Source organism: Neofelis nebulosa, chromosome 6, assembly GCF_028018385.1.
Source record: "Neofelis nebulosa isolate mNeoNeb1 chromosome 6, mNeoNeb1.pri, whole genome shotgun sequence".
Lineage (NCBI taxonomy): Eukaryota > Metazoa > Chordata > Mammalia > Carnivora > Felidae > Neofelis > Neofelis nebulosa.
The window spans coordinates 110,880,646-110,893,470 of record NC_080787.1 but is presented as its reverse complement, the minus strand read 5'-3'; positions in this window follow the sequence as shown (position 1 = coordinate 110,893,470).

The window sequence follows — 12,825 nt, the reverse complement described above, 5'->3', positions numbered from 1 at the left end:
ATTCAGCCATAAATAAGAATAAAATCTTGCCATTTGCAACAACATGGATAGATCTAGAGGATATAATATTAAGTGAAATAAGTCAGAGAAAGACAAATACCATTTGATCTCACTCGTATGTGCAATTTAAGAAACAAAACAAACGAACAAAGGAGAAAAAAGAGAAAAGCCAAAAAACAGACTCTTAACTATAAAGAACTGAAGGTTACCAGTAGGGAGGTGGGAGGGGGGATGGGTGAAACAGGTGAAGGGGATTAAGAATATATTTATCATGCTGAGCACTGAGTAATACATAGAATTCTTGAAACACTGCATTGAATACCTGGAATGAATACAATTCTGTATGTTACACTGGAATTAAAATAAAAAATAAAGAAATAAACTATCCCAGGTAAAAAAAAAAATCATTATCAGCAAATATGGCAAATGTGTGCTTTTACTGACTATGACAGCTAGCCATGTATCAGGTTGATACATCCAGAAAGATAATCCAGCAATCAGAATAGGTTTTAAAGTGTTTAAGTAATAAAGGATCATTACTCTGTAATTTGCTCCATTTGGATATTTAGTAAAAAATTAAATAAAATTTAATAAAATGAATTATGGCAAGAGGAGTTTCAGGCCCCAGAAATGGGTAAGTGAGTGGATATCTAGTCCCGACAAAATTACAGACATTTGGAGGCACCTGAGAATTAACCCACTTAGATCTGTGCCCACCTAGAAAATCAATAACCCTTTTGTTTTCTCTAAAAACACTCCCTACAAACACTCCTTGATCGACAGGGCTGGCCTCTGGCAGCCATCATTAACTGTATGACTTGGCCAACCTAAGGATAGCTAATTGGACCAAAGATCAACACAGAGCTCTAACTGGACAAATCTAATTCTCTCATTAAGAATTTGGAATTGGGTACAAAAAAAGTTGAGTTAGTTTTATCAGATAGCTGCACCTGTAAAATATAAGCCTTAGAGTTTACCAACTCCAACTAAACTGAGAGTAAAGAAAACCATAGAACAGATAAGTACAAGGAAGAGGGGGAATGCAGAGATCCCTAACAGCTTTCAATTCCTTGGTTAAGCCCTTCCCTGAGGCTTGAATTCATTCCTCCATAAAAGGCTCCATCCTTACAATAATTTTGTTTAAGCTATTTTGACTTATTTTGTTACTTGCAACCAAGAACTCATTCAAAAGATGTACACTGGGAACTAATAACTACATTATCTTTATTAATCCAGGCAAGTCTGTACCCTCTTAAGGCCATTTCTTTTACATGTTAATGTTGAAGCTGACAAGTTGGTATTAAGATTTAAACTTACAGGGGCACCTGGCTGGCTCAGTCGGTAGAGCATGTGACTCTTGATCTCAGGGTTGAGTTTGAGCCCCACATTGGACACAGAGATTACTTAATAAATTTTTTTTAAAGATTTAAATTTATGGGGTGCCTGGGTGGCTCAGTCAGTTAAGCATCTGACTTCGGCTCAGGTCATGATCTCATGGTTATTATTCAGAATACAAGGAGAGATAAAGAGCTCCTCAAACAAGAGTTAAAGGAGTTTATAACCATTAAGCCAGCCTTACAAAAAATGTTAAAGGGAATTATTTAACTGAAACAAAGATCAAAAGTAAAAGCAAATACACAGTAAAGGTGGCAGATTAGTCACTTCTAAAACCAGCATGAAGGTTAAAACACAAGAATAGTAAAATCAATTATAGTATATACCAAAACTAGTCAAGAGTTACACAAAATAAAAAGATACTAAATATGACACCATATGCAAAAAATGGAAAAGGGGAGTAAAAAATTAATGCTTTTAGAATGTGTTCAGTGTGCCTGGCTGGGTCAGTTGGTGGAGCATGTGACTCAATCTCAGAGTTGTGAGTTCAAGCCCCACACTAGGCAAGAAGACTTGTTAAAAAAACTTTTTTAAAATAAAGAATAAAAAAAGAATTTGTTCAAACTTAAACAACTATAAACTTAGTGTAGATGGCTACACATATGAGATGTTATAGAAGAACTCAGTGGTAACCACAGATTGAAAACATAAAACAGATACACAAAAAATAGAAAGGAACGTAATATAACAATAAAGAAAACTAGCAAACCACAAGGGAAGAGAGCAAGAGAATAAGAAAGGGACAGAGAAGACCTACAAATACAACCAATCTAGAAGAAATGGATTAATTTCTAGAAACACATAGTCTTCCAAAATTGAATCAGGAAGAAAAGAAAATTTGAACAGACCAATTAGTAGTTATGAAATTGAATAGGTACTCAAAAACCTCCAACAAATAAAAGTCCAGGATCAGATGGCTTCACAGGTGAATTCTACAAACCTTTAAAGAATTAATACCTAATATTCCTAACTATACCAAAAAATAGAAAAGGAAGGTAAACTTCCATATTCATTCTAAGAAGCCAGCATTATCCTTATAGCAAAACCAAAGACTACAAAAAAAAAAAAAAAAAAAAAAAAAAGGAAATCTATAGGCCAATATCCAATATCCCTGATGAACACAGATGCAAAAATCCTCAACAAAATATTACTAAACCAACTTTAACAATACATTAAAAAAGCATTCACCATGATCAAGTGAGATTTATTCCAGGAATGCAAGGGTGGTTAACTATTTTTAAAATTTAATCAATGTGATAGATCACACTAAAAAGAGTAAGGATAAAAACCATATGATCATCTCAACAAATGCAGAAAAATCATGGACAATATATAGCATCTGTTCATGGTAAAAACTCTCAACAAGAGAGCTTAGAGGGAATATATCCCAACATAATAGAGGCCACATATAACAAACCCACAGCTAACATCATACTCAATGGTGATAAACGTTTTCCTCCAAGATCAGGAACAAAACAAGGATGTCCACTGATGCCACTTTTACTCAGCATAATATTGGAAATCATAGTCATGGTGATCAGACAAGGAATAAAAAGCACCCAAGTTGATAAGGAAGAAGTAAAACTGTTACTATTTGCAGATACCAGAATACTATGTATAGAAAATCCTAAAGACTCCACCAAAAAACTATTAGAATAAATGAAGTAAGTCAAGTTGCAGGATACAAAAATCAATACACAAAAATTTGTTGCATTTCTATACACTAATAATGAATTAGTAGAAACAAAAATTAAGAAAACAATCCCATTTACAATTATTCCAATAAGAGTAAAATACCTAGGAATCAATTTATCCAAGGAGGTGAAAGACCTATACTCTGAAAACTGTAAGACGTTAATGAAAGAAATTGAAGACAACATAAATAGGAAGGTACATTATGCTTATGGACTGGAAGAGTTAAAATTGTTAAATGTCCATAATACCCAAAGCAATTACAAGTTAAATGCAACCCCTATAAAAAGCATTTTTCACAGAAGTAGAGCAAATAATACTAAAATTTATATGAAACAACAAAAGATTTCAAATAGCCAAAGCAAAATTGAGAAAGAACAAAGTTGGAGGTATCACAATCTCCAATTTCAAGTTATGCTACACAGCTATAGTAATCAAAACAGCATGGTAGTGGCACAAAAATAGACACATAGATCAGCAGAATAGAATAGACAGCTCAGAAACAAACCGACATCTCTCTACCTTGGACAATCTACCAAAAGGAGGCAAGACTATACAATGAGAAAAAGATAATGTCTTCAATAAATGGTTCTGGGAAAACTAGACAGCCACATGTAAAAGAATAAAACTGGACCACTTTCTCATGCCATCTAAAAATAAACTGAAGGGGTGCCTGGGTGGCCAGAGGCCTGGGTGGCTCAGTTGGTTAAGCGTCCGACTTTGGCTCAGGTCATGATCTCACAGCTTGTGGGTTTGAGCCCCACATCAGGCTCTGTGATGACACCTCAGAGCCTGGAGCCTGCTTCTGATTCTGATCTCCTTCAATATCTGTTCCTCCCCTGCTCATGCTGTGTCTCTGTCTCTCTCTCTCTCTCCCAAAAATAAAGATTAAAAAAATTTTTTTTTAATAAATAAAAATAAAAATAAACTCAAAATTGAGTAAACACCTACATGTGAGACTTCGACCATAAAACGCCTAGAAGAAACCACAGGTAGTATCTTCTTTGATATCATTATCAGCAACATATTTGTGGATATATCCCCTCAGGCAAAAATAAAAATAAATTATTGGGATTACACAAAAATAAAAAGCTTTTCCACAGCAAAGGAAATCATCAAGAAAACAAAAAAAAGCAACCTAATGAATGGGAGAAGACATATGCAAATAACCTATCCAACAAGGAGTTAACATCCAGACTACATAAAGAACTAATACAACTCAAGACCAAAAACAATAATATTATAAGCAGAGGACCTAAGTAGAATTTTTTTCCCCAAAAAACACATATGGCTGGCTAACAGATGCAGGAAAAGATGCTCAACATCACTACTCATCAGGGAAATGCAAATGAAAACCATAATGAGATATCACCACACATCAGTCAGAATTGCTAGTATCAAAAAGACAAGAAATAGCAGGTGTTGGCAAGGATGTGAAGAAAAGGGAACTCGCATGCACTGTAGTTGGTGGGAATGTAAACTGGTACAATCACTGTGGAAAATGGCATGGAGGTTCCTTAAAAATAGAAAAACCATATGATTCAATACTGGGTATTACCACTAGGGTATTACCCAAACAGAATGAAAACACATTCTAAAAGATATGCACCCCTGTGTTTACTGCAGCATTATTTACAATAGACAACATAATGGAAAGAACCTAACTCTCCATGGACTATTATTCAGCCATAAAAAAGCATGAGATCTTGGCATTTGTAGCAACATGGATAGATCCAGAGGGTATTATGCTAAGTGAAATAAGTCATACAGAGAGAGAAAAATACCATATGATTTCACTTATATTTGGAATCTAAAAAACAAAACAAATTAATGAGCAAACAAAAATCAAACAGACCCATATACACCCATGTACACTCTTCAGGTGTTTGCCAGAAGAGAAGTGGGTGCAGGGACAGGCAAAATAGACGAAAAGGATTAAGAAGTATAAACTTTCAGTTACAAAATAAATCACAGAGATGAAAAGTACAGCATAGGCAATATAGTCAATAATATTGTAATAACATTGTATGGTAATTACACCTATTGTGGTGAGCATTATATAACACATAGAATTGTTGAATCACTATTGTACACCTTAAACTAATATAACATTGTATGCTAAGTATACCTCAATAATAGAAAAAAAAGGGACAGGCTTTTTCATAAATTTTCACCCTACAGCAAAGTCTAGAGCAATGTTTTATCACACTCGCATAGCAAAAACATTTCTGAGCACACAATATCAAAGTAGTAGCTAAAGTAACTAACTTATATAGATACGTATATTACTGTATTGATACATACATTATGTAGATCCTTCTTTCGGGAAGCTGGCAGCGTAGGAGGACGCTGGGCTCACCTCCTCCTGCTGATCGCTTAGATTCCACCCACATCTGCCTAAATAACCCAGAAAACCACCAGAAGACTAGCAGAACAGACTCTCCAGAGCCAAGCATAGACCAGAGGCTCACAGAAGAGGGTAGGAAGGGCGAGAGGTGGTACACCTACATGGACTGGCGGAAGAGAGCCGGGGCGGTGGAGGGGCAGCCTGCTGGGCAAGGCAGAGCCCCTCGAAAAAGCGGAGGGGCCAGACTCTGTGAGTTCTGACAGCCAGCAGGACTTAACATCTGGAATGTTAAAAGTCAACAGCTCTGCTCAGAGAGCAGCAGGGCTAGAGGACACGGGGAGGGAGAGTTGTTGAGCCCCAGAAGACAGAGCTCAACTCGGTGGGGAACAAAGGTGCTGGCAACCGCCATCTCCCTCTCCCATCCCCCAGCCGAAATTCCAAAGGGAACCAGTTCCCGTCATCGAACTTGCATACACCACGCAAACACCCAAGGCTGTGCTTCTGTGGATCCATCCTGCCAACGGGTCTGCCTCCCTCCAGGTGCCTCAGGGCCCCTTCCGCAGGGGACCACCCATGGCAAAGAGAGCTGAACCTGCCTCTCCCGCCCCTGTGCACCTTGCGGATCCACCACAGCTAATACGCCAGATCCCATCAGAGCAGCACCACAAGCCTGGCAGTGTGCAAGTAGCCCAGACAGGGGCCACACCACTCCAAAGTGAGTCCTGCCCCTGGGAGAGGGAAAGATAAGGTACACACCAGTCTGACTGTGGCCCCAGAGGTGGGCTGGGGACAAACATCAGGTCTGGCTGCGGCCCTGCCCACCAACACAAGTTACTCCAGACACCACAGGGGAAGAGCCCTGCAGTTCCACGCCCCTCCAGGGAGTATCCAAAATGACAAAATGGAAGAATTCTCCTCAAAAGAAACTCCAGGAAGTAGCGACAGCTAATGAATTGATCAAAACGATTTAAGCAATATAATGGAACAAGAATTTAGAGTAATAGTCATAAAATTAATCACTGGGCTTGAAAAAGCATAGAGGACAGCAGAGAATCTATTGCTACAGAGATCAAGGGACTAAGAAATAGTCATCAGGAGCTAAAAAATGCTATAAATGAGGTGCAAAATAAAATGGAGGCAGCCATAGCATGGATTGAAGAGGCAGAGGAGAGAATAGGTGAATTAGAAGATAAAATTAGGGAAAAAGAGGAAGCTGAGAAAAAGAGAGATAAAAAAAATCCAGGAGTATGAGGGAGGAATTAGAGAATTAAGTGATGCAATCAAATGGAACAATATCTGTATCATAGGAATTCCAGAAGAGGAAGAGAGAGACAAAGGGCTGAGGTTGTACTTGAACAAATCATAGCTGAGAACTTCCCCAATCTGGGGAAGGAAACAGGCATTGAAATCCAAGAGGCACAGAGAACTCCCTTCAGATGTAACTTGAATCGATCTTCTGCACTACATATCATAGTGAAACTGGCAAAATACAAGGATAAAGAGGAAATTCTGAAAGCAGCTAGGGATAAATGTGCTCTAACATATAAAGGGAGACCTATAAGACTCATGACCGATCTCTCTACTGAAACTTGGCAGGCCAGAAAGGAATGACAGGAAATCTTCAATGTGATGAAGAGAAAAAAAAATATGCAGCCGAGAATCCTTTATCCAGCAAATCTGTCATTCAGAATAGAAGGAGAGATAAAGGTTTTCCCAAACAAACAAAAACTGAAGGAATTTATCGCCATTAAATCAGCCCCAGAAGAGATCCTAACGGGGATTCTGTGAGTGAAATGTTGTAAGGACCACAAAGTACCAGAGACATCACTACAAGCATGAAACCTACAGACATCACAATGACTCTAAACCCATATTTTTCAATAATAACACTGAATGTAAATGAACTAAATGCTCCAACCAAAAGACACAGGGCATCAGAATGGATAAAAAAAAACAAGTCCCATCTATTTTCTGTCTACAAGAGACTCATTTTAGACCTGAGGACACCTTCAGATTGAAAGTGAGGGGATGGAGAACTATCTATCATGCTACTGGAAGTCATTATGTAGAAAGATAAACCATTACTATGCTGATGGCTTTTATACTTCAAGACTAATGATAGTGGATGATAAAATCTAAGTTTTTCAATGCTAATTTAGTTAAAATGAGAAATATATAATCTCTGGGGCACCTGGGTGGCTCAATCAGTTAAGCAAGCCACTCTTGCCACTCTTGAGCAGCCACTCAAGCAGGCACTTGTGAACCACAACAAAGAGTGGCTCACAGTTCATAGGTTCAAGCCCCATGTTGAGCTCTGCACTGATAGTGTGGAGCCTGCTTGGGATTCTCTGTTTCACCCTTTCTCTCTGTTCCTCCAGCACTCTCTTTCAAAATAAATAACTTAAAAAAAAAAGAAAAATATATAATCTGTAGGGTGACTTAACATACATCTGAATAATTATATATTCATATATCAACATTTTTAAAAATTTTTTTTTGATGTTTATTTATTTTTGAGAGAGACAGAGACAGAATGTGAGTGGGTTGGGGCAGAGGGAGAGGGAGGCACAGAATCTGAAGCAGGCTGCAAGCTCCGAGCTGTCAGCACAGAACCCGACGCGGGGCTCGAACTCACGAGCTGTGAGATCATGACCTGAGCTGAAGTCAGACATTCAACTGACTGAGCCACCCAGGCGCCCCAATATATCAACATGTTTTGTTAATTAAATATATATATCTGAACAATATATATAACCTGTAGGGGCTATATGCAAATTACAAAACATTCCCAACAGAAAACAAAAGAAATTGAGTTATAGAGTTACTGTCTGACCCTTTCATTGTAGACCTCTCTCTCCTTCCTTAGAAGGACTCAAGAACTGTACCTGATAAGTATGTGACATAGACAAGGATCCAGTGATAATTTTTATAATAAATCCTAAATGTCTTATTTTTAGACTCAAAAATAGAATATATACCTTCTCAACTAAAAAAAAAAAAGAATATATATAAATAGAAGTTCCAATAAATGTCTCTGCATTACAGTGGTTCATCTTGCACACCCCCTGAGGTTGAACATTACTGCCTCAAGACTACAAACAAAAGTTTCTCTAAGACTTCCATAACTTGCTTTTTCAAATAACAGAATTAGAGCCTAAAATTTTCTCTTTAGTTCATTGAGAAGTGATCCGTGGGAAAAGTGCTTCTAACCCACATTCTATAAAGGATTTAGCAACACCACTGCCTACCCTTGCACTGAGATGACCAGAGATAAATATGAACATCACTGTTGAATTAAGAACAAGCATCAAAGCAATAAATGTGCCCTCTGGAAGAAAGGATGTAAACATTAAGCATACTAATATCCCTGCTGGGAAACCAAATCTAGTGAGAATGAATCTGTAAGCTCAGTATGGTCCTCTTAATACTCCTTGAGTTTAATGAGGCCTGTCCTAGAGAAGGAACAGATGGCCATGGAACAGGAGGACCCTAGGCTCACCTCATCCCATAAATACAACTAGAAAACTATCAAATCATCCTAAATACCTCAGAAATCAACCTGAAGCCTGGCTGAACAAATTCCACAACTAAAGGTAAAGAAGAGGCCACAACAAAGAAGGTGGGAAGTGCAGAGGTGGGATTTGGGAAAAAAATAGATTGTGGTCACTGCAGTAGGGAGGGAGCACAGTCACAGAGAAGGAAGTCAGTCGAACATACAGGGGATCACATGGGGACAACAACTCCTCATAGCAATTGGCTTGGAATGTGAGAGGGAACAAATTTCATGAGTTCTGGCAATGGTGGGGCTTAAAGCCTAGAGTACTAAAGGTCAGAGGGCATGGTGTGGGGAGAGCCCAGAGGCATTGGGGCTGCCCTTAAAGAGAAGGCAGGGCAAACTGTCCACAGACATACAGCATGGAAAGAGTGGATCTGAAGAGCACCTGTGGCACATAGTGGGGAGGTCACTTGCTCATCTCAGAGTGCATCCTAGAGAGGCAACATTCAGAAAAACGCTTCCAGGAACAAAGGAACTGGCCAGTGTCATTTCCCTCCCTAGTGTCTCAGCATAGGCACAGGGTCACCTGGAGGAACCAGCACCACGCAGACACTCACTACCTAACATGCTTACACCAAGACCTGCCCACCACACTCTGGTGGAACTTCCTTTCCCAGTCATGCTTGCCTCAGTCCCAGCACTACAGGCCCCCTCCCCAAGAAGACCAACACAACCCTTCCCCCCACATCCCCTGATCCCAGAGTTTTGTGGAGCCTTGGTTCTGGCAGCAGTGACGATAGGTCTTATTTCACAAAAGACCAGAGCATACCTAGTTAAAATGTGCCACATTTCAGGCCAGGGACCAAACATTACCCACAATAGGCAAGGAGAGACTCTGCAGATGACTGGTCTGAAGGATAAAACTGCCAGGAGAAAACAACAGAGCACATGCAGCACACATCAGAGACACTCCCAGAAGTGCAAGGTCCTGGGGAAAAGGGGACACTGTACTGCAGAGCACTATAGAACCCCTTCCACATAGGGCATTACCCTCAAGAACAGATGATATAGCTGACTGTCCTAACACAGAGAAACAGTCACAGAGACTTAGACAAAATGAAGAGACAGAGAAATTTGTCCCAAATGAAAGAACAGGACTAGGGCATGGCTGGAGATCTTAGTGAAATAGATATAAGTAACATGACTGATGGAGTATTTAAAGCAATGATTATAAGGATATTGAGAAAGGAATGGAAGACATGAGTGAGATCCTCAATACAAATAAAAAAAGAACAAATCAGGGATGAACAGTGCAATAAATGAGATTAGAAACACTCTTGTGCAATGAACATCAGACTAGAAGAAGCAGAGGATGAATTAATGACCTAGAAGACAGAGTAACGGAAGGTAATCAAGCTGACAAAAAGAGAGAAAAAAATTATGCAAAACGAGAAAAGACTTAGGGAACTCGGTGACTCCATCAAAAGTAATAATATTCATATTATAGGAGTCCCAGAAGAGAGAGAGAGAGAAGGGGGCAGAAAATTTATTTAAATAAGTAATGGCTGAAAATTTCCCTAACCTGGGGAAGGAAACAGATATCCAGATGCAGAAGGCACAGAGAACTCCCAACAAAATCAACAAAAGCAGATCCACACTAAGACATATTGTAATTAAAATGGCAAAATATAGTGACGAAAAGATTTTAAAATCTCTTTAAAAGAGAAGATAGAAACATACAAAGGAAACCCCATAAGGCTATTGGGGGGTTTTCAGCAGAAACTTTCCAAGCCAGAAGTCAGTGAAATGATACATTCAAAGTACTGATTAGGAAAAATCTCCAGCCAAGAATACTCTATCTAGCAGGCTAACATTCAGAATAGAAGAAGAGATGAAGAGTTTCCCAAACAAAAACTAAAGGAGTTCATGACCACTAAACCAGCCCTGCAAGATATATTAAAGGGAACTCTTTAAAAAAAAAATTTTTTTTTAATGTTTATTTTTGAGAGACAGAGAGACAGAGTGTGAGTGGAGGAGGGGTAGAGAGAGAGGGAGACACAGAATCTGAAGCAGGCTCCAGGCTCTGAGCTATCAGCACAGAGCCTGATGCGGGGCTTGAACCGACAGACCGTGAGATCATGACCTGAAATGAAGTAGGATGCTTAACCAACTGAGCCCCCTATGCGCCCCTAAAGGGAACTCTCTGAATGGAAAGGAGAGTCCAAAAGTGAGAGAATGAAGGTAGGAGAAGCACAAAAGCAGTACAAATGAATATTTCTGTAAAAAATCAGTAAAGGAACACACAAAATAAAAGGATGTAAAATAGGACTCCATATACCTAAAATGTGGGGAGGAGAGGAGTAAAGAACAGGTTAAAACTTAAATGACCATCAATTTATATAGACTGCTATATGTAGAAGATGTTAATATATAAAACTTATGGTAACCACAAATCAAGAATCACTAATATGCAAAGAATAAAAAGAAAGAAATCCAAATACATCACTAAAGAAAACCAGAAAACCATGAAAGACAAGAAAAGATCAGAGAAAATCTTCAGAAACAACAAAACAAGTAACAAAATTGCAATAAGTACATACCTATCAATAATTACTTTGAAAGTAAATGGACTAAATGCTACAACCCAAAGACCTAGGGTGATCGAATGGATAAAAAAACAAGACCCATCTATATGCTGTCCACAAGAGATTCATTTTAGAACTAAAGACACCTGCAGGTTGAAAGTGAGAGGATGGAGGGGCGCCTGGGTGGCGCAGTCAGTTAAGCGTCCGACTTCAGCCGGGTCACGATCTCGCGGTCTGTGAGTTCAAGCCCCGCGTCAGGCTCTGGGCTGATGGCTCGGAGCCTGGAGCCTGTTTCCGATTCTGTGTCTCCCTCTCTCTCTGTCCCTCCCCCGTTCATGCTCTGTCTCTCTCTGTCCCAAAAATAAATAAACGTTGAAAAAAAAAATTGTGAAAGTGAGAGGATGGAGAAATATTTATCATACAAATGGAAGTCAAAAGAAAGCCAGAGCAACAGTACCTACAGCACACAAAGTAGACTTTAAAACAGTCTGCAACAAGAAGCAAAGAAGGAAACTATATCATAATAAAGGGGACAATCAAACAAGAAGAAATGTCAATTGTAAATATTTATGCACCCAACATGAGAGCACCCAAACATATAAAGCAGTTAATAACAAACATAAAGGAACTGGTTGATAGTAAAACAATAGTAGGGTACTTTAATATCCTAATAACATCAATGGACAGATCATCTAATCAAAAAATCAACAAGGAAACAATGGCTTTGAATGACACACTGAAACAAATGGATTTAACAGATATATTCAGAACATTCCATCTTAAAGCAGCAGAATACACATTCTTTTCAAGTGTAAATGGAACATCTTCCAGAACAGATGTTAGGCCACAAAACAAGCCTCAACAATAGAAGATCAAAGAGACACCATGCACTTTTGCTGACCACAATGCTATGAAACTAGAAGTCAACCACAAGAAAAAATATGGAAAGATGAAAAATACATGGAGGTTAAATAACATGCTACTAAACAATAGGTCAACCAAGAAATCAAAGAGGAAATTAAAAAGTACATGAAAATAAATGGAAATTAACACAATGCTTCAAAACCTTTGTGATGCAGCAAAAGCAGTTCTAAGAAGGAAGATTTTAATGATACAGCCTACCTCAAGAAGCAAGAAAAATCTCAAACCTAACCTTACACCTAAAGGAGCTAGAAAAACAACAACAACAAACAAAATCTAAAACCAGCAGAAAGAATAAAGATTAGAGCAGAAATAAATGTTAGAAACTAAAAACCAACAACAACCAACAATAGAACAGATCAATGAAACCAGGAGCTCGTTCTTTGAAA